Source organism: Mustela putorius, unplaced genomic scaffold (genome assembly GCF_011764305.1).
Source record: "Mustela putorius furo isolate JIRA1106 unplaced genomic scaffold, ASM1176430v1.1 tig00003896_pilon_pilon_pilon, whole genome shotgun sequence".
Lineage (NCBI taxonomy): Eukaryota > Metazoa > Chordata > Mammalia > Carnivora > Mustelidae > Mustela > Mustela putorius.
In genome coordinates this window covers 9,944,882-9,969,057 of record NW_025422045.1, presented here as the reverse complement: position 1 = coordinate 9,969,057, position 24,176 = coordinate 9,944,882, and the positions used below count along the sequence as shown (strand labels likewise).

Genomic DNA, 24,176 nt, shown 5'->3' with positions numbered 1-24,176 from the left:
AAAACATAGACACAGAATATCAACAAAAGGGGTGCCTGGGTGGCTCAATGGGTTAAAGCCTCTGCCTTAGGCTTAGGTCATGATCTCAGGGTCCTGGGATCCAGCCCTGTCGCATTGGGCTCTCTGCTCAGCAGGAAGCCTGCTTCCTTCCTCTCTCTCTGCCTGCCTCTTTGCCTACTTGTGATCTCTGTCAAATGAAGAAATTAAAAAATCTTAAAAATATATATATATCAACACAAAATTGTTAGAGTTTTAGGATTTCCCCCCATCTTAATGCTCATCTAATTGTATAGTAATGTTTAGTGAGCTGGACTTACTGAGTCTTTCCAGGGCTTTTAATTAGTGGTCAAAGAGGGTGGGGAGGGGCGCCTGGGTGGCTCAGTGGGTTAAGCCTCTGCCTTTGGCTCAGGTCATGATCTCAGGGTCCTGGGATCGAGTCCCGCATCGGGCTCTCTGCTCAGCGGGGAGCCTGCTTCCTCCTCTCTCTCTCTGCCTGCCTCTCCATCTACTTGTGATCTCTCTCTGTCAAATAAATAAAATCTTTAAAAAAAAAAAAAAGAGGATGGGGGACCCACTTCACCTGCAGGCGTGTTTCACCAGTTTATCTAATATTTAAGTATGTTTGTTTCATAATTACAACGCCAGCCACAACCATACAAACGACGCTGGGAACAGACCGGCTCTTGGTAAGCACATAATTTCGCCGGTGGGTGCAGAGGTTGAGTGGGCAGGGCAGAGCGGCCTGCAAACTGTGCATTCAGCATGCTGGTGGGCAGTACTGAGTTTTCAGTACTGTGATTTTCAGAAAAGCATTCGTTACTCCAGGGAACTCGTGAAGGAGTCAGTGGTAAAGAGCTCCCACTGTGTTTCAGGTGATTTTAGCCCTAAACAAACACGGCAACAAGACCATCATTACACACCAGAAGGCTGGAGCCCGCCCCCAACATATGCGCCCCACTTCTGAGCTTCATGGGTGGGAGTAAGCATCATCTTCCACCCTTCATTCATCCTCTTTTCCAACTCTCAAGAAGGCAGGGAGGGCGCCTGGGTGGCTCAGTGGGTTAAGCCGCTGCCTTCGGCTCAGGTCACGATCTCAGGGTCCTGGGATCGAGTCCCGCATCGGGCTCTCTGCTCCGCGGGGAGCCTGCTTCCTCCTCTCTCTCTCTCTGCCTGCCTCTCTGCCTCCTTGTGATCTCTCTCTCTCTGTCAAATAAATAAATAAATAATCTTTAAAAAAAAAAAAAAAAAAAAGAAGGCAGGGAGATCCAAACCCTCCTGCCACCCCAGTCTATGGGAAGATGCAACACACCTTACAAATAACAGTATACTAGCCACAGAGGGCACCAGGCTGTTCTCACCAAGCGTCTTCACTGGGGGCTATTGGGGAAGGAAGGCTGGTGCCATGGACTGAACTGTGTCTCCCTCAAATCCGTATGTTGAAGGCCTAACCCCCAATGTAAGTATGTTGAGAGACAGGACTTTTAAGAGGTGATGAAGGTTAAATAAGTTCATGGGGGGGTGGAGTCATAATCAGATAGGACGGGTGGTCATTAAGAAGGGAGGTGGCCTCCCTGCCTCTGGGCACACACTGAAGAAGGCCCTATGAGGACACCAAGAGAAGGGCGCTGTCTGCAGGCCAGGCAGAGAGGCCTCCCCAGAACCCAACCACACCAGCACCCTCATCTCAGTCTTCACGCCTCCAGGACTATGAGAAAATACCTTTCTGTCATTCAAGCCAACCAGTCTATGACATTTTGTTATGCAGCCCCAACAGACTAAGACAGCTGGTAATTCTCATCCTGCTGAAAGGTTCAACTATGTCTCACAGCTGCCCCCGCCTCTCAGGGGTAGGGGCCCAGAACCAGTATGGCTGGGAGGATACTGTGCACACCTTCAGGTTTCCTGACTCTCAGGAACCCATCAATGACAACGTGTGGAGACACCTGTCAAACGCAGACAGACCCCATAGCTAAAACTTCATTGAGGTTCCGGCTGCCTATAGGGCTCAGCAGTCCACTCCAGGGGCTTCTGTCAAACACGCATGCATGCTGGGCCAGTGATGGGGGCAGGGACTGAATGGAAGGAAGTCATTCTCCTCACAGCACTGTGTACTGTTACACTTGCTCATGTGTTTAATCCTCAACAGATGCCAAACGCAAGCACAGATGGGCAAAGTGACTTGTCCAAGGTCACACAGCTACTAAGCAACAGAGCAAGCATGGAAACCTGGGCAGAGAGAATCTCTAATTTTAACCATAACGCTAGACTACCTCTTCAAAAACTTCAATACTTTCAAGGAAGGCAACGTGTTGACAGGGGTAAGATCCTAGCGGGGGCCTCTGCGACAGAAGGGCTCGACTACTCATAAAGATGGGGCACCTCCACAAAGCACACTTTGCTCCAGATGCAATCCTGCCTACCCTGCATGCACATCAAGTTCAATGCTGCCTTGCAAGTAACACTGGCCACAAGAAACCCCACCCAATAGGCAAAAAGAAGAAATGCTAACTCTGCTCATTTTCCCGACTTTGTAGAAACAAGTAATTCCCCCACCTTCCAGAAGAAAAATTTAATCTGGCCTTCCTCCCTCCTCGACCTGTCTAACCACCTACCCCACCAGCTAAGGAGCTGGCTCCTCACTGGTGCGTTCAGAAGGCTGAGCCACAGAGGGACACAGTAAAGACTCCACACTGTGTTGCCCTGACTTTCCTGATGACCGGGGGTAAAACAGCACTGCCAAGCTGACAAGTCAATAGTAATCGGGAATCCTGGATCCCTACCCTGACTGCTAGCTATGCGAGCACGGACTGCTCATTCAACTCTGACACATCTCTCTGTCTTCTCTCCTGTCAAACGGAATCACAACTCTATGCTTCCTTCACCGGGGAGGACCAGAACAGAAAACCACGGGAAGAACTATGGGATTCTGGCACGCTTCTACACTAGTGTTAGGGCAAGTGCAGGTAGGCTGGAGGTGGAGGAGCTGCTGCCAAGGCAGCAACAATGGAATCCAGAAGTTACTACCTTTTTCCTTAACAATTCTTAAAACTCTTGAAAAGTTTCTTAAAGGAACTGTTGCAGAGGATGAAAGACAAAGGGTTTTATCTGAAGGTGAAAGGAAAATCCTGGCATCTCAGCGGCTTTCAGTACTCATTAAAAAGAAATCAATCAATAATGTAGCTGTGTTTAGTACTGCTTCCTCCCGTTCGGGGAGTCAGTGATGTTCCACATGGTTCCTGCCCTGCCCTACCTGAAGCTGAAATGCTTCCAGCAAAGGAAAAGGGGGGCCTGTCACCCCTCAACCACACCACCAGTCTCCACATCTCGGAGGACCAGAACCGGTCTCTTGCACAATCTTTGGTTTTAACTGAAATCAGCAAAATCAGGACTATGGATCAAGACAGGGCACTGGAGGGGCACCTGGGTGGCTCAGTGGGTTAAGCCTCTGCCTTCAGCTCAGGTCATGACCTCAGGGTCCTGGGATCGAGCCCCGAATTGGGCTCTCTGCTCAGCAGGGAGCCTGCTTCCTCCTCTCTCTGCCTGCTTCACTGCCTACTTGTGATCTCTGTCTGTCCAATGAATAAATAAAATATTAAAAAAAAAAAAGACAGGGCACTGGAGCTCAAAACAATAAATCTCTCTCTCTCTCTCTCTCTTTCTCTCACACAAACACACACATACACAGTCCTCCAGGGATCAGCTGTGATGTCTGCCTCCCATCACCCCATGCACCATAAGAGAGAGAAAATAACTCACAGCAACATGAATTCTGCACCATGGCTGTCTTACAATAAACACAAGTGCATCAAGATACAAGAAGATTATAGGTTTGAAATGGGAAGGCAGAGAAGAGCAAGAAATGTGGAGAAAAACAAGGGTTGTCATTTGTGTTCTGAAAACACCAAGGAGGCACAATGAAGTGGGTGGAGAAAGGACGATCCTACGGGCAAGAACATCTCCTTCCCTCTCCCTCATCCCACCCATCTGCTAAGCCCAAGGGCAATGACTGCCACAACTGGAATCTTGCATTTGTGGCTCCTGCATTTAAACCAGGAAGCAGCATAAAACGTAGCACAGGGAGGGACTTCTAAGACCCTACTGGACCCATTCTACAGGTGAGGAAACTGAGATCCAGAGAGGACAAAGTCACATGCCTTACGGGCAGCTAGCTCTCCCAATTCCTAGAACAGAGCACCTTTCAAGGCCCCACACTGCCATGGCCAACCCTGATGGTCACTGAGATGGGAAGCTGACCTAAAGGAATGATTTAAGGGGGAGGGAGATAACATCTGGACAACGGAAAGGGGTCGTCAAACTGCCACACCCCAACAGAAATGGGCCACAGCAACATGCCAACACCAGCCAGCGGTCTGTCACCAGCCTGAGCCTTGCTCTAGCCTGGGTGGCAGGCTCTGCCAGGGAGGAGCCCAGAGGGAAGAGCAGAAGATGACAATCAATGACCGTGCTGGAGCAAAGAAAGGGTCCCAGCATGGGCAGGGGGTGTCCTCAGGGAGCTCGGGGACTCGGGAAGTTCTCTCTCCCTGTGACATTGGGCAGGGAGGAATGCTACTCGGGCTGGGAAGAAAGAGAGGAGGCAGAAGACCCAAGCCAAGAGCAAACAGTATCAAGAGACTGACAGCAACCCCTCCAACCTCACCCTGTATGACCGCCATCTGTGAGGTCTTGGGCAAGTTACCACCCTTCCTGGCACTCAGTTTCCACACCCAGTTTTAAAATAAAAGTACAAGGGGAGGAGGAGAGAAGGGAAGAGGAGAGTTGTCTAGTTCGCAGTCTCTGGGATCCAACCACACCCGTCAATTTGACAACTAGCTGAGGAAGTAGAGTAAGACTGAGTGCGTGTTCAGGTTGAAAAGCCAAAGATCTTCAAGAGAAGGGATATGGGGGGGGAGAGGAGAGAGAGATGAACTGGCTTTGGGTTCTCTACAGAGTCGAACATGGATGCGGGTCTGTGGGGGTTACAAAGAAGGTGCCTGGGTGGCTCAGTTGGTTAAGTGTCTGCCTTTGGCTCAGGTCATGATCTCAGGGTCCTGGGATGGAGGTCCACCAAAGGGTCCCTGCTCTGCAGGGTGTCTGTTTCTCCCTCTCCCTCTGCCCTCCCCTGATCATCTCCTCTCTTTCTCTCCAAAATAAGTAAATAAAAGTATTTTAAAACAAACAAACAGGGACGCCTGGGTGACTCAGTTGGTTAAGCGGCTGCCTTCGGCTCAGGTCATGATCCCAGCGTCCTGGGATCGAGTCCCACATCGGGCTCCTTGCTTCGCAGGGAGCCTGCTTCTCCCTCTGCCTCTAGCCTGCCACTCTGCCTGTGCTTGCGCTCTGTATCTCTCTCTCTCTCACAAATAAATAAAATCTTTAAAAAACAAACAAACAAACAAAACAACAAAGAGTCTGAGAGAGGAAGGAAGAATGGGCCTGAAGGGGGAAGGGAGTGAGGGCCGATGGCACAGCTAACCGATTCCAGACTCCACCCCAGGCTAGCCCATCAGTGTTAGGGAGTACAGTTTAGGCTAGCCCCAAAGAGCACGGTGGAGAAGGGGTTCTGTACCCTTACCCCTCAAACCTATAGGCCGCTCTGGGAAGGAATGCTCAGCTCACTAGACAATAAAATTCTAGGGTTACATAAGAAAGAAGCCAGATGGAACAACAAAATATGTGTTCTTCTGCATCTATGTCAAATTCAAGGAAAGGCAAAACTAATCTACGCAGTTATAAAGCATAAAAGTGAACACGCTTTTGGGTGGGGGCAGTAACCAGAAGGGGACATATGATGGTTAATTTTATGTGTCAGCTTTGGCAGGGCCACAATGCTAGGTATTTGGTCAAACTTTATTCAGAAGGTTTCTACAAAAGTGGGGTCTGTGGGGAGGGGAAAGGGGTAAGAATAACATTTAAACTGGTCAACTTTGAGTAAAGCAGATTACTCTCCATAATGCGGAGTGGGACTCATCCAGTCAGTTTAAGGCCTTAAAAGAACAAAAACTAACCTCTCCAAGGAAGGCAGTGTGCCAGCAGACTGCCTTTGGACTTAAGTGCAAGTCTACCATGGGTCTCCAGCCTGCCAGGCTACCCTGCAAACTGTGGACTTCAGAGGCTTCTGTAGTTCCACAGCCAATTCCTAAAAAGCTGCAGTCAGGTCAGTGTCTGTCTGTCTCTAATCTCTCTCTCTCTCTCAATTTCTATTTCTCCCTCTATATATATGCATATATCTTGGATGCTGTGGTCTGATTTTTTATTCCTTTCCTTCTTGTGTCTCAGTCTGGACACTTTTTTTTTCAGTTTAGATTATTTCTACTAACCCATCTTCAGGGTCACTGATTCTTTTCTCAGTTGCCTCCAGTCAGCTGACAGACCCCTTGACTTCCAATGTCATGTTTTTGAAATTTTCTAGCATTTTCACTCATCTTTGGTTTCCATCTCTTCTGAAATTCCTCATTTGTTCATGCATGTTGTCCATAATCACAGGTTATTTTAAAGCCCCTGTCTGTTCATTTCAACATGTAGATCACCTCTGATTCTAGTTCTACCAACGGTCTTATCTCTTGTAAGTTGTTTTTCTCTCTCTCGATTCCGTGTCTTTTAACATTACACTGAATGGTACACACTGTACTAGGAGAATAAGGACTGAGGGACATCATCTTTATGCTCAGAAATGGGCACATTCTTCTGTCGTGCTGTTAGCATGTATTCGCTGGGAGCTGAGCTAGGTTTGGGTTTTCTGGTGAACACTGGTAATCTCCGTGCACCACAGGCTGCCAATTTCTCCAGCAATGAGTTTTATCTTGTGCTCCGAGTGGAGCCTGAGCTGCAGAGATTTTTTTTCCCCCCTCAGCGTTCCTAATCCTCCCTCAGCTTTAAACCGTCCCGTAATGCCTGGCCACAGAGTGAGATCTTTCCTCATTCCTCTGCCCCTCCTCCAGAGATTGAGCACAATTATTTTACATAACACCCTCACATCATCTCTGTGACCACCTTTTATTTCTTATCGCATCATTGATTTGAAGTGACCTTAGCTCTCTGTATTCCTCTCCCTGTGTCACAAAGGGCCTTCTGGTGCCCAAACGCATGCATCCTCAGAGAAGGCCTGCAAAGACAAAACAGTCCATATCGTCACAAAGGAAAAGGCAGTGAGGATGAGAAAAGGGTCAGTGGGGTGTACATGTGGTCAAGAAGAAATGACTAGGGCCTCAAGCTGTACAGCCTGGGAAGCCAGCCACCATACCTATGGTAGTGATAGGGAAGTTCTCTCCAGTCCTGGGCCAGCCTCAGTCTTAAACAGGCCCCGCGATTTCAGCATTTTTTATTGCCCTCCTCTCCATGGCAACCAAAACGACCTTGCATCTGTGGCAGATCTTGGGCAGGAGAAAGCTTCCTCCTCCACCTCCAGCCACAGACCTCTACTTTGTGTTGGTGTTGAACCCAGCTTTGGGCTTAGACTCTTAAGCGGCTATGGGAAGACAAGCTTTAGAACAGCCGTTCCCCTGCCTGGTTCATAATGTGCTTCACTGAATTTAGCAGAAGTAATTTTTTCCCTTTTCCTTGATGCTGGCTGCTAATGTAAATCGTTTTTTGGCCGCCTACTCTCCACTGCTTGCTGACAGACGTATAGGTGAGCAAAGTCTCACAGTTGTTCTGGAAAGCAGCCCCCAGATCCACCTCCAGGGCCAGTGACATATGTAGGAAATCAGCTGCTTCTGGGTCAGCACAGAACTGGCCTTTCACAGTGGGACATAAAACTACTAGAAAGAATAAAGAAAAAAAACATGGCACGTGGCTGCCATTTACTCTTTGCTGCAGAAATTAAGTGTGAAGGCTTTGGGAGTCAGAAGACTTGGGTTCAACACAGAAAGCAGTCTGTCAACTATTCACATTACTTTATCCTCACCTGTTCTCACAGGTAAATCAGGAGAGTTAAACTAGGTGGTCTTTAAAGCCCTTTTCAGTGCTAAAGTTCTCTGATCCTAAAACCAGATTCATCCTGCAGTTTTCGAAGAACAGAACTTTGAAGCTAAGTCCCAGGGCCATGCATCTCTGCAAACATGGCGGCAGGCTTCCCAGGCCGTACAGCTTGAGGCCCTGGTCATTTCTTCTTGTCCACATGTACACCCCACTGACCGTTTTTCCATCCTCACTGCCTTTTCCTTTGAGACGATATGGATTGTTTTATCTTTGCAGGTCTTCTCTGAGGATGCATGTGTTTCGGCACCAGAAGGCTCTTTGTGACACAGGGAGAGGAATACAGACAGCTAAGGGCACTTCAAGCCAATGACGTGATGAGAAATAAAAGGTTGTTGTGGACGGGGTGCCTAGCTGGCTCAGTCAGTAGATCTTGTCTTGGGGTCAGGAGTTCAAGCCCCACAATGGGTATAGAGCTTCCTTAAAAAATAAATATAAAAAACAGTTGCTGCAGAGATACCTTAAAAATGGAATGTAAAAAATGCTGAAATCATTTAAGGTGCTAAACAAATATTTAATAGTATTGGTTAGTAAGGGTAACATTTAACTTGCTAGTCCTCCCTATTGATTTACTGAGTACTGTGCGGCCAGTACTCTGCTAAGGTAGATGAGGCCCTTTCATCTAACACCACCATGATGTGATCACCACTGTCAGCCTCATTCTACTGATGAAATTCCTGCATCTTCATGTTTTCATGTAATAAATAATCTGGCAAAAACGTACAATGTAGTTGAATACTGCCCTGGGGCGCTGGGATGGCTCCGTCAGTTGAGTGTCTGACTCTCCAACTCTTTGATCTCGTGTGAGTTCAGACCCAGTGTGGAGCCTACTTTAAAAAAAAAAAAAATACTGACCGTACCGCCTTTCAGTGGTTTCACCACCATGCCCAAAAAAGGACTGGGGCAAAGACAGTTTTGTAGGTCCCCTAATTTTCTCCAGAGGCCTGGGACACAGCTCTGCAGTGCAGGAGATGCTGGCATCATCAGCCTAAATCTTATAGGAATGGAAGCCCTGAACTGGTTTGCAACAATGAATAAAATTTAGATAGCAAAAAAAGGAGAGGGGCGCCTGGGTGGTTCAGTGGATTGGGCCTCTGCCTTCGGCTCCGGTCGTGATCTCAGGGTCCTTGGATCGAGCCCTGCATCCAGTTCTCTGCCCAGCAGGGAGCCTACTTCCCCCTCTCTCTCTGTGCCTAGCTCTCTGCCTACTTGTGATCTCTCTCTCTCTCTCTGTCAAATAAATAGGTAAAATTAAAAAAAAAAAAAAAAAAAGGAGAAAGGGTATTCTAGTGTGGTCTGCTCTGTAGAAAATGGAGAATAAGGCTGTGATGAGCAAAAAAAAGTGTGAGAGGAATGTCACATAAAAAAGAGGGTCCTGTGAGCACCTGGGTAGCCCAGTAGGTTAAGCCTCTGTCTTGGGCCCAGGTCATGACAGAGCCCCACATCAGGCTCTCTGCTCAGTGGGGAGCCTGCTTCTCCCCCTCTCTCTGCCTACTTGTGATCTCTCTCTGTCAAATAAATAAAATATTTTTTAAAAAAGAAGAAGGTCCTGAGGGTCAGGACAAGTGTTTCTCTTTCATTTCATTTTCAACCAAGTAGCTTCCAGGCCAATCAACAAATGTGTTTCAAAGTCAAGAAAATAGGTTTAATTAATAAGGGGATAAACAGGGGTGCCTGGCTGGCTCAGTCAGTAGCGTGTGCAACTCTTGCTCTCACAGCTCGGAGTTCAAGCCCCACACTGGGTGTGGAGCCTACTTAAAAAAAGAAAAGAAAAAGGATAAATAATCACATATTCCTACCCTTAGAAAACCAAACAAAAGCAAACAAAACCCAAAAACACTTCCTGGAATCAAAGAGCCTTCTGAAATGATACAAACTGCCTTCCCATAGCGTGTTTCTGCAGAGAGTCACGCTGAAAAACACACGCACACACCCACACAGAGGAACCTCTGGAGTGACAGGACCACCCACTCACACAGACTCTTCTCAAATATTGAACAACATCCTGAATCGGAGAGGGGGTGTCGTATTGTTGCTTGAAAGAACTGACAGACTATGGTTTCTTCAGCTCCAATGGACAAAATTTGTTTCATATTAGCCACATATGAATTAATTTCTAAAGGATCAGTCTTTCGGAGAAGTACCAAGAAAAAAAAAAGTGATGAAATTTGGAGACAGGAGAGCAGGGTGGGGGGAGGCGGTGGGGATCAGAAGATGGAGGGTGAAAAGAATAATACTGTTACTTGATGAGGACAAAAGAGGGACCTAACTGTCTGATAAAGAACGAAATTTAAGAGACTCTTAAATGCTAGCCATATTATTCCCATTAACTCACTTCATCTCACAACATTAAAAATTACATATGTTGTTCCCATTTTACAGAAACGGAAATGGAGGCCAGGAGCGATTAAGACCAGGTAGGCCTGGAACTCCAAAAGTTATCTTTTATCCACACCTTGGGCAGAAGAGTTCAGGTCCTTCAAACCATCAGCCAATCACACCTGTTAGTGACTTATTTCCTTGAGGTTCCTGGAAAGGCAACAAATTAAATCTACCCAGAGAGGAATTCCTTTCAGAGGAACATCCAAGGCTGAGTCATTTGGAGGGAGAAGGAAAGGACACGGCCCAGGTGAAGCACGCCAGTAGAATGAGTAAAAATTCAGGTGGCCAGAAGACAGCCAGGGGCCTACTGAGCGTGGCAGGGTAGAGAGGAGGGGCAGGAAGTCCTGGAAGGGAGAAAACACCATGGACAACCCAAGTGAAACGTCCATGAAATATGTGGTCACCATCCGAGGAACAAGGGGAGCCTTGGGTCTGGTGGTGGCCACACAATAGGTGTGTTCCTGAAAGGACCAGCTGGTTGACTGTGGCCTTAGACGATGTATTTGACCCCACCCAGTCCCTGCTCTTAAGATGACTAGGATAAAGACCTTTTTGAAACTGCCTATAGGGGCGCCTGGGTGGCTCAGTGGGTTAGAGCCTCTGCCTTTCGCTTGGGTCATGGTCCCGGGATCCTGGGATCAAGGCCCACATGAGGCTCTCTGCTCAGCGGGGAGCCTGCTCCCCCAACCCTCCACCTCTCTACCTGCTTCTCTGCCTGCTTGTGATCTCTGTCTGTCAAATAAATAAATAGATAGATAGAAAGAAAGAAAAAAAAAAAAACTGCCTATGTAGGGATGCCTGGCTAGCTCAGCCAGGAGAGCACGTGACTCTTGATCTGAGTTCAAATCCCATGTTGGGCATGGCACCTAGTTAAAAAAAAAAAAAAAGAGAGAGAGAAAGGAAGAAAGGAAGGAGACTTCCTATGTAGTAATAGCCCATGCCACTCTATGACTCAGCAGTGCAAAGCTGCTCTTCAATGAGAGACAGAAGTACAGGACCCAATGTGACAGTCATCTTGGACCTCATAACCCAGAACCATCAGATCAGTCAAGTCCCCAGGGCAAAAAGGGAAAGAGCCAATGCTCAGAAGCACAGCTAAGGCAGGAAGATACAGTCAGAGGTAACACAGACTAAAAATCTGTCTCTAATTCAAGTCCACACAAAGAAATCATCAATTCTCCAGACCTGTTCCTTCCTTAAATACATGAACACACGTTTATGACAGCTTGGCCCTTCTCCTTAATCAAAGTACCCACAAGAGGGGTCAACAAACCTCACCTCTGAGAACACATCATCTCTGGACGAAAAACCCCACTCCCTACATCACTGTCTGGCAATGAGCAAAAGAAGCCGGTCTCAAGACCACGACTAGAAGTCCGTACAAGTGCTCGCTTTGGAGAAAACTACTAGTCAGGCCCTCAAATCAATAGCAGTTGGCCTGTCACGGTCAAAACCTACCTGGCAGAAGGAACATCACAGACCAGAGAGAACCAAAGCTGACTGTGCTGGCATCTGTATTCTAAAAGTGGGGGAGGTAAATGTTTGTGCTAATAAACCCCCACACAACAGAGGCTGCCAGAGGACCAGAAGGATTGCTCATAGTTTAAAAGGGCCTGATCCTCAGCCACAGCATAAGCAAAAGCAGGCCTAAACAGCATGTAGAGTAGAGCTGGAGAAATGATTAATGCTGCAGAGTAAGATGGGAGAAGCCTATTTGGAGAGTGGCTATAAAGTGAACCAAGAGGAAAGGAGGTACCACGGCAAAGGGGCAAAGGTCATTTAAGACCAAAGCTAGTTACCACCACCAGATGTTAAGCTGTCTGTACTACTAGAATGTAATACACCCTCCCTACACCAGACCCTCAGTCCAATCTGCTGTGCACGGAAATAGCTTTGTGTTTATTTCATTCTTATTGTTGTTTGGAGGAAACCAGGAAAAAAAGGGCCAAATTCCAAGCTGATTCAACACAGAGCAACAAGAAGAGAAAAAACAAAAAACAAAAATGGGAACCATGGGTCCCAGAAAAGCAAAAGTGACCATGAGAATGTAAAGCTGCAGGACTGCTCTAATCTAGAGGAGGGCAGGGGAGGCTGAACAGACATCTGCCTTATACCCATTTACACCCACAGCTGTGAAAATGCAAGGCGGCTTTATCACAGAGCAGCCACTGTGGAACAGGCACTATCTGTGCTCGAGGCTAGGAGGGTACAGATGAGGAAGACTTAGGTCCCTGCCCTCACCAGGCATTGTGTGTGAGTGTGCATGTGCGTGTGTGTATGAGAGAGAGAGAGACAGAAAGAGAGAGAGACAGAAAGGGTGACTGGGAGATAAAGATATAGAGATGATGGGGCGCCTGGCTGTCTCAGTCAAAGTGTCTGTCTTCAGCTCAGGTCATGATCTCAGGGTCCTGGGATCAAGCCCCACACTAGACTCCCTGCTCATAGGGGAGCCTGTTTCTTCCTCTCCTTCTGCTGCTTCCTCTGCTCGTGCTCTCTCTCTGTCAAATGAATAAATAAAACCTTAAAAAAAAAAAAAAAGGTAAAGATGAAAGGGATCACAGTGCAAACCAAACACAGGGAAGGATACCAATGGCAACAGGGTAAGGTAGACCATAATGCTGAAAGTGAGGTGGGCAGAGGGGCCTTTGAGAACAGAGGTAAGCCTCCCCGTTCCATATAAGACGAGGAAGGGAAAGAGAAGGTCAGCAAATTTAACGCCCAGGTTTAGTCCTGAAGGATAATCCAACTGTTTGCAGCAAGAGAAAAAGCACTGCAGGCTTGGGCATCAGCACAGAAGTTACAGGCCATTCCAAGTGGCTGGAGAGTAGGTGCATCCATCCAGAAGGGTGGACAGATGAGGCCAGAGGGTAAGCTGGGGCTAGATCATGAAGGGCACAGAACACCAGGCTCAATAATCAGGTTTGAGGAAAAGGAAGGGATGTAGGGGAGATGTTGGTCAAAGGGTACAAACCTGCAGTGGAAGATGAATAGAGCCTAGAGACATCATGCAAAGCACAGTCAACAATATTGTACTAAGACAGCAAAGCTGCTAAGAGATTAGATCTTAAATCTTCTCACTACAAAAAAGACATAATTATGTGATATGATATGTTAGCTAAGGCTACGGTGGTAATCATATCACAATACATGTATCAATTGGCATGCTTATATGTCAATTATACCTCAAAAAAGTAAAAATCTTATGTTTAAAAAAAAAAATTAAAAAGAGATGGTCCCACCACACCAGCCTATAATTAGAATATTCGCCTCAGGGTGTTCAGGGTTCAGCAAAGAGCAGTCTGACATCTTAGCTTCTAAAAATGCCACAAGTTTTTTGTTTTTTGTTTTTTTTAAAGATTTTATTTATTTGACAAAGATCACAAGTAGGCAGAGAGGGAGGCAGAGAGGGGGAGTAGACAAGCTCCCCGCTAAGCAGAGAGCCCAATGAGGAGCTCAATCCCAGAACCCTGAGATCATGACCTGAGCCGAAGGCAGAGGCTTAACCCACTGAGTCACCCAGTCACCCTTTTTTTTTTAATTAAAAAAAAAAATTTATATGCCATAAGAATACTTTTTATATCTTTAAAAATCTAAAATACATGCAAACCATCACAATGTGAGCAGGATGCAATTTAAGTGTGTGGTTTTGGAGTCAAATCACCTATAAGGTATACTGTGCTTGGGCAAAATAGACCTGCGGATAAGTGCGAAAATTCTATTTTGGAACCTTCACAGAAATGGAGTCAAGAGCTCTGCATCTCAGAAGACATACAAGTTTCCTTGAGACAAAGAGTATGTAGAAATCTGAACTTTAAAAGCAGCTGAGCTCAGCTTTCCAAATCCTAGGAAGCCACAGGGATCCTCTTCCAGATAATTAAACTCTCATTACCTTGTCCAAAGACAGACTCAAAGAAGCCTTTACCAATATTTCTCACAGTGATCTATTGTCCTGGATCCAATTCCTAAACCCAACAGTGATCTGCATTACTGCTATTTATACAATCCACGTACAAGTGGTGGCTGCTTTTCCAGGGATGCCTGAAGCTCACCAAATTCAGTTCACCTGTTTTCTTTCCTACATGCCTTACTGAATCCCAGAGGCTATTTTTATTCGCAAAATTACACTGTGAGTAATTTACCTCCAATGTACAAACCTTTTGCTTTTACCAAGTGGAACCAAGATTATGGAAACAACCCTAAACTTGAAGTCAGGAGCTCTGCAGCCAGTAACAGGCCATCTAACCCTGAACCTTGAAATAAGACTACACTCTTGTCCCTGTATCATGAGGGACTGTTAAGAGCACCTGGAGAGACAAAGGGTGACAATGTGTTCTAAAACAGGTAAGTAAACACATCAAAGAGACCAAAACAAAACAAAACAAAACAAAACCCCAAAAACCTTTCTTCTAAATTACTCTAGGTTAGGGGTGGTTGGCTAGAACGTGTGACTCTTGATCTCAGTTGGTGGAACGTATGATCTCAGGGTCCTGAGTTTGGGCCCCATGTTGGGTGTAGAGATCACTTAAAAATAAAAGCCGATAAATAAAATGATTCTTGGTTAGAATTAGAAGACTGTGACTGTGATGACATTTCACATTAACTGTGAATCCTCAAACAGCATTAAATAACCGATGGTCAAGATTAGAAAACAAAATCTACTAAAACAACACTCCACTGTGTATTAAATTTGAGGTATTGTGGAGAAAAACCAGAAAACTGCAAGACCATCATCATTCAGCATTCTTTGGGCCTTGGTCGCCTGGGGTTAAAATTCTACAGGCTCTGGCTGGCATTCAAAAGAGAAGCTTGTTCTTACAGTAGCAGATAAAAAGATTTGTCCACCGAGCTCTTCCTCTTCACTTCTCCCCACCCACTTCCTTTTCTTCCAAAGGAGAACGCGCTCATTTACACACTGGTTTGCCACATCCTGCCTCAGAAGCTACTTCCTAGGAGCTGCTTGGGCTATTCTGAGAGGAGCTTTAACTCCTTCAGGCCCCCAAGCCACTAATATATTTAGGACATCCTCACCCACCACAGTCATTTACAGTCCAGTAACTAGAATCCATACGATCATATAATACTCCCAACTTCCTTCATGCTGTGCACTAAATGTAAATATTTGACCTACAGCAGAGTCCAGCAGGAGCCACATCCCTTGGTCCCACCTGGGGGGGCTCCAATTGGTCCAGCTTTGCTTAATCAGTCAAAAAGGACAAAAAGAAGAAAGCAACTGACTCTTGATTTCGGTCAAAGTCATGATCTCAGGGTCCTGGGACCAAGCCCTACATCAGGCTCTGCCCGCATTGCGGAATCAGCTTGAGGAGTCTCTCTCTCTCTCTCTCCTTTTGCCCCTTGCCCCACCCACACGTGTGTGCCTGCTTACTTTCTCTCTAAAATAATAAAAATATTTCTTAAAAAAAAAGAGAGAGAAAGGATTCAAAAACAGCTATAAGAAACTTAATGCACATAACATTGTACTTGATATCAGGGAAAACCCAATGAAGCAAATCCCCTATCCCACACAAGCTCTGTAAGCTAAAAGCAACATTCATTCATTCCACATTTACAGACCACTCACTACACACCAGACCTGGACTACAGATAGGGCATCAAAACAAAGCTATTAGTCTCCAAAAGCTCACAATGAAGATAATGAAACAACAGATATACATGAAAATCACATAAGCACACACACACTCCCAAGTAGTTCATGGACAGTTCCACCAGAAGTTTTTTAAGGGAGACCAGGCAGTTTCATGGACAGGATAATACTGGACTTCAACCTTAAAGGAGGGGGTAGACTTACTAACAGTGGCAATAAACTTGACAGAGAAATCCCAAAGGAAATGTACAAAGTCATGGGTAACATTTTATTGAGTGCCTACTATGATTTAGATGTTATGCTCACAACTTTACACTTATCCCACAAAACAACAGTGTAAGTTAGGTATTATTACCTCCCCCACACTTAACTAACGAGGAAGCAAGGGATGCCAGACCTCCGGAAGTCCAACTGACAGTGCTGTTCAGGGGTGGAGGGCTCCAGCCTCGGCAGTCTGCCTCTAAGGATCACTCCTCCAACACAAAGCAAGAGCGCCCACTAAGTTCCAGAACAGAATCTGTAACTGTGGGGAAGCTGGTCACAGAATTAGAAGAGGAGCAGGGCATAATAAAGCTCCTCTTTTCCCCTTAAGGAGCCTTGAGATCTTTGTAGTCAAGAAGAAAAAGATACATTTTTTTAAATCAATAAACACTAACTACCTCTACATGTAAGATCCTGTACAAAGGAAAATCATCTTCTGCTGTATCTGTATCACAACTGGCTTCCTGCTACACACATCACCCCCATGCAGGTCGACTGGGCCCCACTGGCTGGCCAGGCATGTGTGTCCCTCTCAAAAGGTTTCCACTTAGACAAAGACTACAGGGGAGGACCAGAGAGCAGTCAATGGCACACCAGTTGCTGACCCTTTCCAGCTCGCCCCAACTCCAGTAACAGGAGAACATAGAACAATGAAGCTTCTATGAGAAATGAGAAGTATTTTTCAAGCTCCAGGCTTGGACCTTTTGTACGTTTTAAAAATCTTCAGCAGTTCTTGGGCTATATGTCTTATTTGCTGTATTTGAAACGTCAATATATCGTGATTTTTAGAGTCGAAGAGCCAACATATACTGTTAAGAGAGAATTTAACAATATTATTTTTCTCTCTCTCTCCACATACTCTTATCATTCCTTTCTTTTTTTTTCCTAAAAGCTAACTCCTATCAGTCCAACCTGAACCAGGTTACCCCTAGGATACAGGTGACCATACAGAAATCATCAAGACTTTCATAACCCTTACCAAAGACATGTCAAAAGATGCTGTTAAGGGTTAAGAAGAAATAAATACACTCTGTGCTGGGGGCATTTAACAGTAAAGAGGTCCCCTTTATTCACTCTAAACAGAACACAGAGACTCTCCCCCAGAGGTAAAACAGAATCAAAGGGTGGGTGGTAGGGCGGGTTGAAAACAGGATCCCAGCACTAGAGAAAAGTCAGGGGTCCTAGATCTCCATTCAGGCTGTGGCTCAGTAGCCACGAGCCGCCTGGCCTCTCTGGGCCTCAATCCCTTCATCACACATGCAGGAGGACGACTATAAAGACCTTCTCCATCTGTTAACATTTAAGGACAGACAAGCAGTGATCCTCGGGGGAGAAAGAATGAAAGGTGTTGGTGGTGAAAAGGATGATTAATACAATGTAATGCTATCCTGGGTCCAGAAATAGGCTGGCTTAGAGCTGCATTCACCTTATCAGCCTAGATTTATTAGGGGGGTGGGAGGGCTGGTGGGTGGGAATCACAGCCACCCATAGTGAAATTAAACTATGTTCCCAGATGAGTTCTGCTGAAGTGTGATTTATCCGGAGAGTGTTAAACAACTCACCGGCAGTATGAAACCGTGTTACCGAAATTGCATTACTGCACAAACTTCACTTTTCCCCAAATGTGATTTGCAGAGAAGATGCAGAGCTGAGAATCCTGTGTCCATGACCATCTGTCCTATCCCAGTCCCTGGAGAGGCGTGGGGGGAGAGTGTGAAAAGCCACAGGTGCCATGTATATTCAGCCACCAGTGTCACATATCCATCAAGAAGCCCAACATTTGCTGGGGATAAGTGTTCAGCCCAGCAGGCAAAAGAGGCTCACTGATGCATCCGGCTCCAAACATTCCCTGAGCCTGCCCTCTGCGCCAAGCAGCGGGGTGAGGGAACATCAGAGAATAGGAAAGATGTCACCATGAGTATATGCTCCCCAAATGCCTCCCCTCTGGGCAAGGAAGGGACTGTTGGCTGAAAAGGCAGTATAGAGGACTATACGCACTCTTTGCTGCTGGTATGAAATAGACAATACCCTTAACCAGAATCAGTTTCCTATCTGTTGAGTAAAGGTAACACACAATCCACATGCCTCATGTGGCTGAATGAGGAAACAAAGGGATTAAAAACGATGAGGAGTGGGGCACCTGGCTGGCTTAGTTGGTAGAGCATGGGACACTTGATCTTGGGGTCATGAGTTTGAGCGTTGGACAGAGAGATAACTTAAAAAAAAGAAAATGAAGATTATACAAAGCCTCATAGAACAAATGCTATGATTACTACCAACACTGTGACCTTCTTGTGCCAAAATATTAAACTGAAAATAATCAAATTAAGTCAAATCAAAATGAGTGTCAGGACTTAGTCGCTTGGCAAAAATTCACCAAACCAGACAGCAGGTAGCATGCCATGCACTGGAAATGAAGATGAATAAGACCGAGTCCCAGGGTTCCCTACTTTCAGTCCAACTGGACAGAAGTTCCACACACAACTATAGAGTGATGGGATGTGTATAGAGCACCCTGGAGGGTGGAAAAATGACCACTGCCTGGAGTCAGGGGGAGGACAGGTCTGTGACAGATTTTCACAAAAGGTGACCTATGGGCACACCTGGATGGCTCAGGTCATGATCTCATGGATTGTGGGATCGAGCCCCGCACCAGGCTCAGCACCAGGCTCAGCAGGGAGTCTACTTGAAGGTACTCTCCCTCTGTCCCTCCCCCAACTCGTGCTCGCTCTCTACAATAAGTAAATAAATCTTTTTTAAAAATAAGATGAAAGGTGACCTACAAACTGAGTTTTGACACAAAATTAAGATTGCAACATGGACTGAAAGGTAGAGAAGGGAATCCCTAGGAGGCAGTCTGAGCAGAGCCCTGGATGCACTGGGGAAGCCATCTGGATGAACTCTGAAAAAGTAGAACTCAAGAGCCACCTAGAGCAGAAGCCCCAACATCTGGCTTGAAGCACAGGAGTATTATCTTCCCTTTCTGTCAGTGTCTACCCCTCCCTATTCCTACACACACACAACACAGAGGAGCGCGCGCAGGGGGCCCAGGAAATCCTCTTTAAACTCTCGGAGAAGAAAGCACAGCTGCTTCTTGTCAGGCAGATGGTGGTCCCGGAGATGCTAGAAGTCTGTGCTGGGATGTACTGTGTGGCAGTTTTTTCCTGGGCACCTTCTGCAGCCTCCCGTTTCACTGAAAATAATTCTTTTGCTTCCTCTCTCCAAATTGCAAGTATGCCCAGCATTGTCTCTATTCTGCCTGTACGGATAAAGAACAGCTGAAGAGCCCCATCACTGGAAGGGCTTTGGGAGGTGAGAATTCTCCTTCTCACCTGATGGAGAACAAGGCACCCTGCCAGGGAATCTAGTCCTGGCCCTTATCATCAGTCCTAATAATCATAAAAACCAGTTTACACACATGAAGTGTCTACAAGTCCTTTCTGCTGGGTATGTGTCATTATGCCCATTTTACAGATATGCAAACAGACTCAAGGATGCAAAAGAACTTCACAAGATCACTCAAGAGAGTAAGAGGCAGGGTCAGGATTCAAAGTGACACCTGCAGGTTCCAAAGCCTTTTCCCCATGTCACATTGTCTCCAGGCCATGCTTACTCTAAAGTCGCCTTCACAGTAAAACCTACCGTGTAAGAAGCCCAACTTCCCTTAACCCTTCTTTGCAGTCCTGGATTCTTCATCTGCCAAAAAAGAGGATGGCCAGGAGAGACCTCCAAGATTTCTGCTGATAATAAAATTTAATCCACTTGATACCTACTGTGAACTTGGAAATGTGCTCACTGGTGACCTGTATGGTCATGTGGACTCATTATATAAACCCTGAAAGGTAGGAAGCCATTCCCATCAGCCCACTTTGAAGAGAAGCAGGCACAGGGTGGTCATATGGCAAGTTAACAGCTCTCCCAGGGAAGGAGCTGAGCTCTCACTCTCCCTCCACACAAGGCACAGTTATTCAAGAGTACTGCAGCCTGACAATTCTCAAGCCTGCAGACTTGCAGAGCCCTCTGGAAAAGAGGTTAATTTCTGGACTCAAATGAAACACCTGGAGAGGTACAAACAGTTATTTAAAACCTGACTGGGAAGCTAGGCTCGTTGCTGCACAGCTAGCATCCATAACTCCAAGAAGGGACTAATATGTGCTCCTCGGACCGCCCTGCCTTTGGGGCCTCTTCAATCCAAAACTCTCATAAGCTCATTCCCAACCTTCTAGAAATAAGACCATACTCTATAAAAACTAGACAAGGAGTCGGCTGGGTGCTCTGCCCACACACTCCCCCCAACACCACCACTACCACACACCTCAGGCAGTTAGAGAAAGACTGGACATCAGGACTCTCTGATACTCTGATGCTGTGGCCACCATCTTTAATGTCCTGTCCACCTCTGCCTTCCTACTCTCCGAAAAGACAGGCACTGGAATATCTTACCATCACTTCAACTTGTTTTTTATTTCTGTCCATACTCAAGCATGTGACTTTAACATTTCTTTAGGTAAAAAACCCAAACTTTGTTTCTAAAAGACAACTTTCTAAACCAACCAATGAGTGTGATATACTGAAATCAAGTATTACATTTAAGGTTTCCTAAAAATATTACCACAGTACAATGCCTCCTTATTGTTCCCACGTGCCCATCCCCCGACTCCACACACACACATACACTTTAGACTGTCATTTAGACACTGGCGTGTATAATTTAAATGGCTTTAATAGCATCTACTAAAAGGACATTTGCACATGATTCTTCACTTTACTTCAAAGCAATGATCCAAGCTGGAGCTTTCACTGCATTTCAGGACTAAATAGACGGATGGCAAATGCTGATGATAAAATTCAGGCAAGTTTTTAAAGTGCATTAGACTCGCCCAGAACACTGACATCTTTTCCATCTTCAGCGAAAGTCCATTTCATCCACTTCTCAGCCCAGTAGCTGGTCTATACCAGGTACGTAATAAAATACGTAGTAAGTATCAGTTAAATGAATGTTAATACATCTCAATCTTCTTTTTTATTTTACAGATTATATTTATTTGAGAGAGAAAGGGAGACAGCAAGAGCAGGAACACAAGCAGGGGTAGAGGGAGAAGCAGGCTTCCCACTGAGCAGGGAGCTCGATGCAGGACTCCATCCCAGGACCCTGGGATCATGACCCAAGCTGACAAGAGACGCTTAACGACTGAGCCACCCAGGTGCCCCTGAATATTCTTAACACAGAAGTATGAAACCTACTGTTGTAATTTTAGTCATAATCTGAATCTATTTGACCCTCACATAAAAGCCATTCAAATCACAGCAAACAACAAGCAGCTGCTTCTATTCAAAGTATACATACCTCTGTCATCTGAACCATTTTGAAGTTGGCCTTGATTGGAAGACAAATGGCAAGCAGCTGCAAGTTCAGCTACAAAGTGCTTGGTAGGAAGGCAGAGCACGAACAGGGGGAATCAAAGTGCTGTTTCAGACATTTACTATGGAATTCCTTTCCAACAAACCTCTCTCATTTTCCTAGAGGCATCTAATCCGGATATGCCCTTTGAACTTGGGAAAACAAGGGGCTGCACTCTGGGAGAAAGACTCTAGTTTGAAGGCCAGGCAAGGCTGGGGACAGTAGAGCAGTCACTCCTCTTGCACACCTCTGGCCTGTTAACTGTTTTAAAAGGAGAGTGTGGACCATAGGAAAGCCACCAGGCAATCAGCCCAAAGGCCCAGATTAATCAGACAAAGGACACTGAACACATTACCTCCTTTCTTTGTCCCTCATTTTCTCCTTCACAAAATAAGAGGCAAAAATAAATAAAAGGGTAAAATTGGATGACCACTAGGCACTAGTTTTCTGCCAACAGTGGGTTCTAATCTATGATCTCCAATGCAGTAGCCACTAGTCACATGCCGCCCCAGTCCCTTCAAGTGTGGCTTGGGCAACTTAGAAACTGATTTTTATTTTTAAACTTCACTGAATTTTAATACATTGAAATTTCAATAGCTACATATGGCTAGTGGCTCCAGTTTTGGCAAGTACAACTCTAAAAAGACCTCTAGAAAGGTGCCTGGCTGGCCCAGTCAGTAGAGTATGTAACTCCTGATCTCAGGGTTGTCAGTTCAAGCCCCACACTAGGCATAGGGTTTACTTTGAAAAAAAAAAAAAAAAAAAAAAACTGGTTTTTTAAAGACCTCTATCATTTTACATGATCTTTGGACAGCTGTGTGGGAGAAACATGGATGTTCGAGTAGGCCAGACCTGGCTTCTAAACTGAGTCCCGCGACCTTCTAAATGTGCGAACTTCGTAAATTACTTAACTCCCCTGAACTTCATTTTCCTTATTTGTACAACAGAATATTAGGACCTTTCTTGCAGAATTTTAATGCAAATTCAAGATAATGCATGTAGATAGGAAACAGGCTCTCAATAAATGTTAGTTCTTTTTCGAGTTATGGTGTCCTTCAAGGATACAAGTTTCACGTCTTTCGACTTCATCCTATTGTTCCTTCCTATCTCGACCTGTTCTTAATTATTACCCCGCAGATTAACAGCTGTGCTCCGACAGATGCAGCCCTTGTCTTTCCAGAATGCCACTTGCTTAGGAATTGATTCAGGTCCTCAGCTGTGGGCGAGCCAGCAAGCCAAGTCCTCTGCGCCTCCGGAACTGCTGACTTCCGCTTACTCTGGGGCCCCTCCACCTCACACCAGCATTCAGGAATTCACAAAACTCTTCCCCATGATTGTATACTAAGCTGACACTTTTTTCAATGCAACCAACACCTGTTGGTGGTTCTGGTACTTCCCTCCTTAACTCTCCCCTTGACTTCCCCTAATATTTGACGGTTTCTTTCTTTGGAAACGCTTTAGGATAACCTTTCATTTTGTAATTGCTCAGTGATTCAGAATACTCAGAAATAGAAAAGCAACAAACTACATTTATGGCTAACCCAGCATTAGTTTAGTTACCAAAATAAAACAAGGCAAAAGAGACTATGTTTTAGAAGGGAGTGTTCCAATAAAATTTTTAAAAATGTTACAGTCCCTATCTTAAAAAAAAAAAATTTTTAAGCTTTTATTTTTGGGATGCCTGGGTGGCTCAGTTGGTTAAGCATCTGCCTTTGGCTCAGGTCATGATCCCAGAGTCCTGGGATGGAGTCCTACATCGGGCTCCCTGCTCAGCAGAAAACCTGCTTCTCCGTCTGCCTGCTCTGCCTGCTACTCCCCTTGCTTGTGCTCTCTCTCTCTCTGAAAAATAAATAGTATCTTAAAAATATATATTTATTTTTAAGTAATTTCTATACCCAACATGGGGCTCAAACCTACAACCTCGAGAGAGGTCGAATGCTCTACTGACTGAGCCAGTCAGGCACCCCAGTCTCTACTTAAATTAGTATGTGTTAAAAGCCTGGTCCAAGTGTTCCACTGGCCTGTCCTCTAGTGAATGGAACCTTTCCACGGCACCAATGACCAAGTTTTATACTGGACCTAAATGAATGCCTAAAAGCAGGATTAATTTTCTAATAATAATTATTGGAATGTTAAGCTGCTGCCTTCTTCCTGTTGGGGGATGGGAGGAAGAAGATGAAATACAGGCTGGCATTTTGGTAGGATTGCAGTCTGGGTTCCAGTAAACCATCAGACAAAAGGTTTACAGTTGGCTTGGAATTCTTGCTAACCTCTGAGGCCTCCCCCGACAGGCCATTCTGGAAGGACCGTTTTCTGAAGGATGGTATGAAATCAAATTGGGCAAATAACTTTGACTCTAGACTCTCAAATGTGGTGAAGGTCTAATTTTTTTAAACTAACTTGGAAATGTAACTTACAACTTAATAAAGAAGGGACTATAATTATCCTGGATCCAGACAAGCCTGTAAGTACAACAATATGATTGGCCAGTCATGTCTGCTTACAACCTCCCATATTCCTAGATTTAACCTGAATCTGGAACCCATGCACATCATT

General features: G+C 45.5%; 1 protein-coding gene across 2 annotated transcripts in view; it reads right to left on the bottom strand.

The window, feature by feature from the left end:
* The window catches only part of MAP2K1 (mitogen-activated protein kinase kinase 1), an 80,230-nt gene that overhangs the window by 40,958 nt on the left and 15,096 nt on the right, over window positions 1-24,176 (bottom strand). The gene's annotated exons all lie outside the window — the stretch shown is intronic.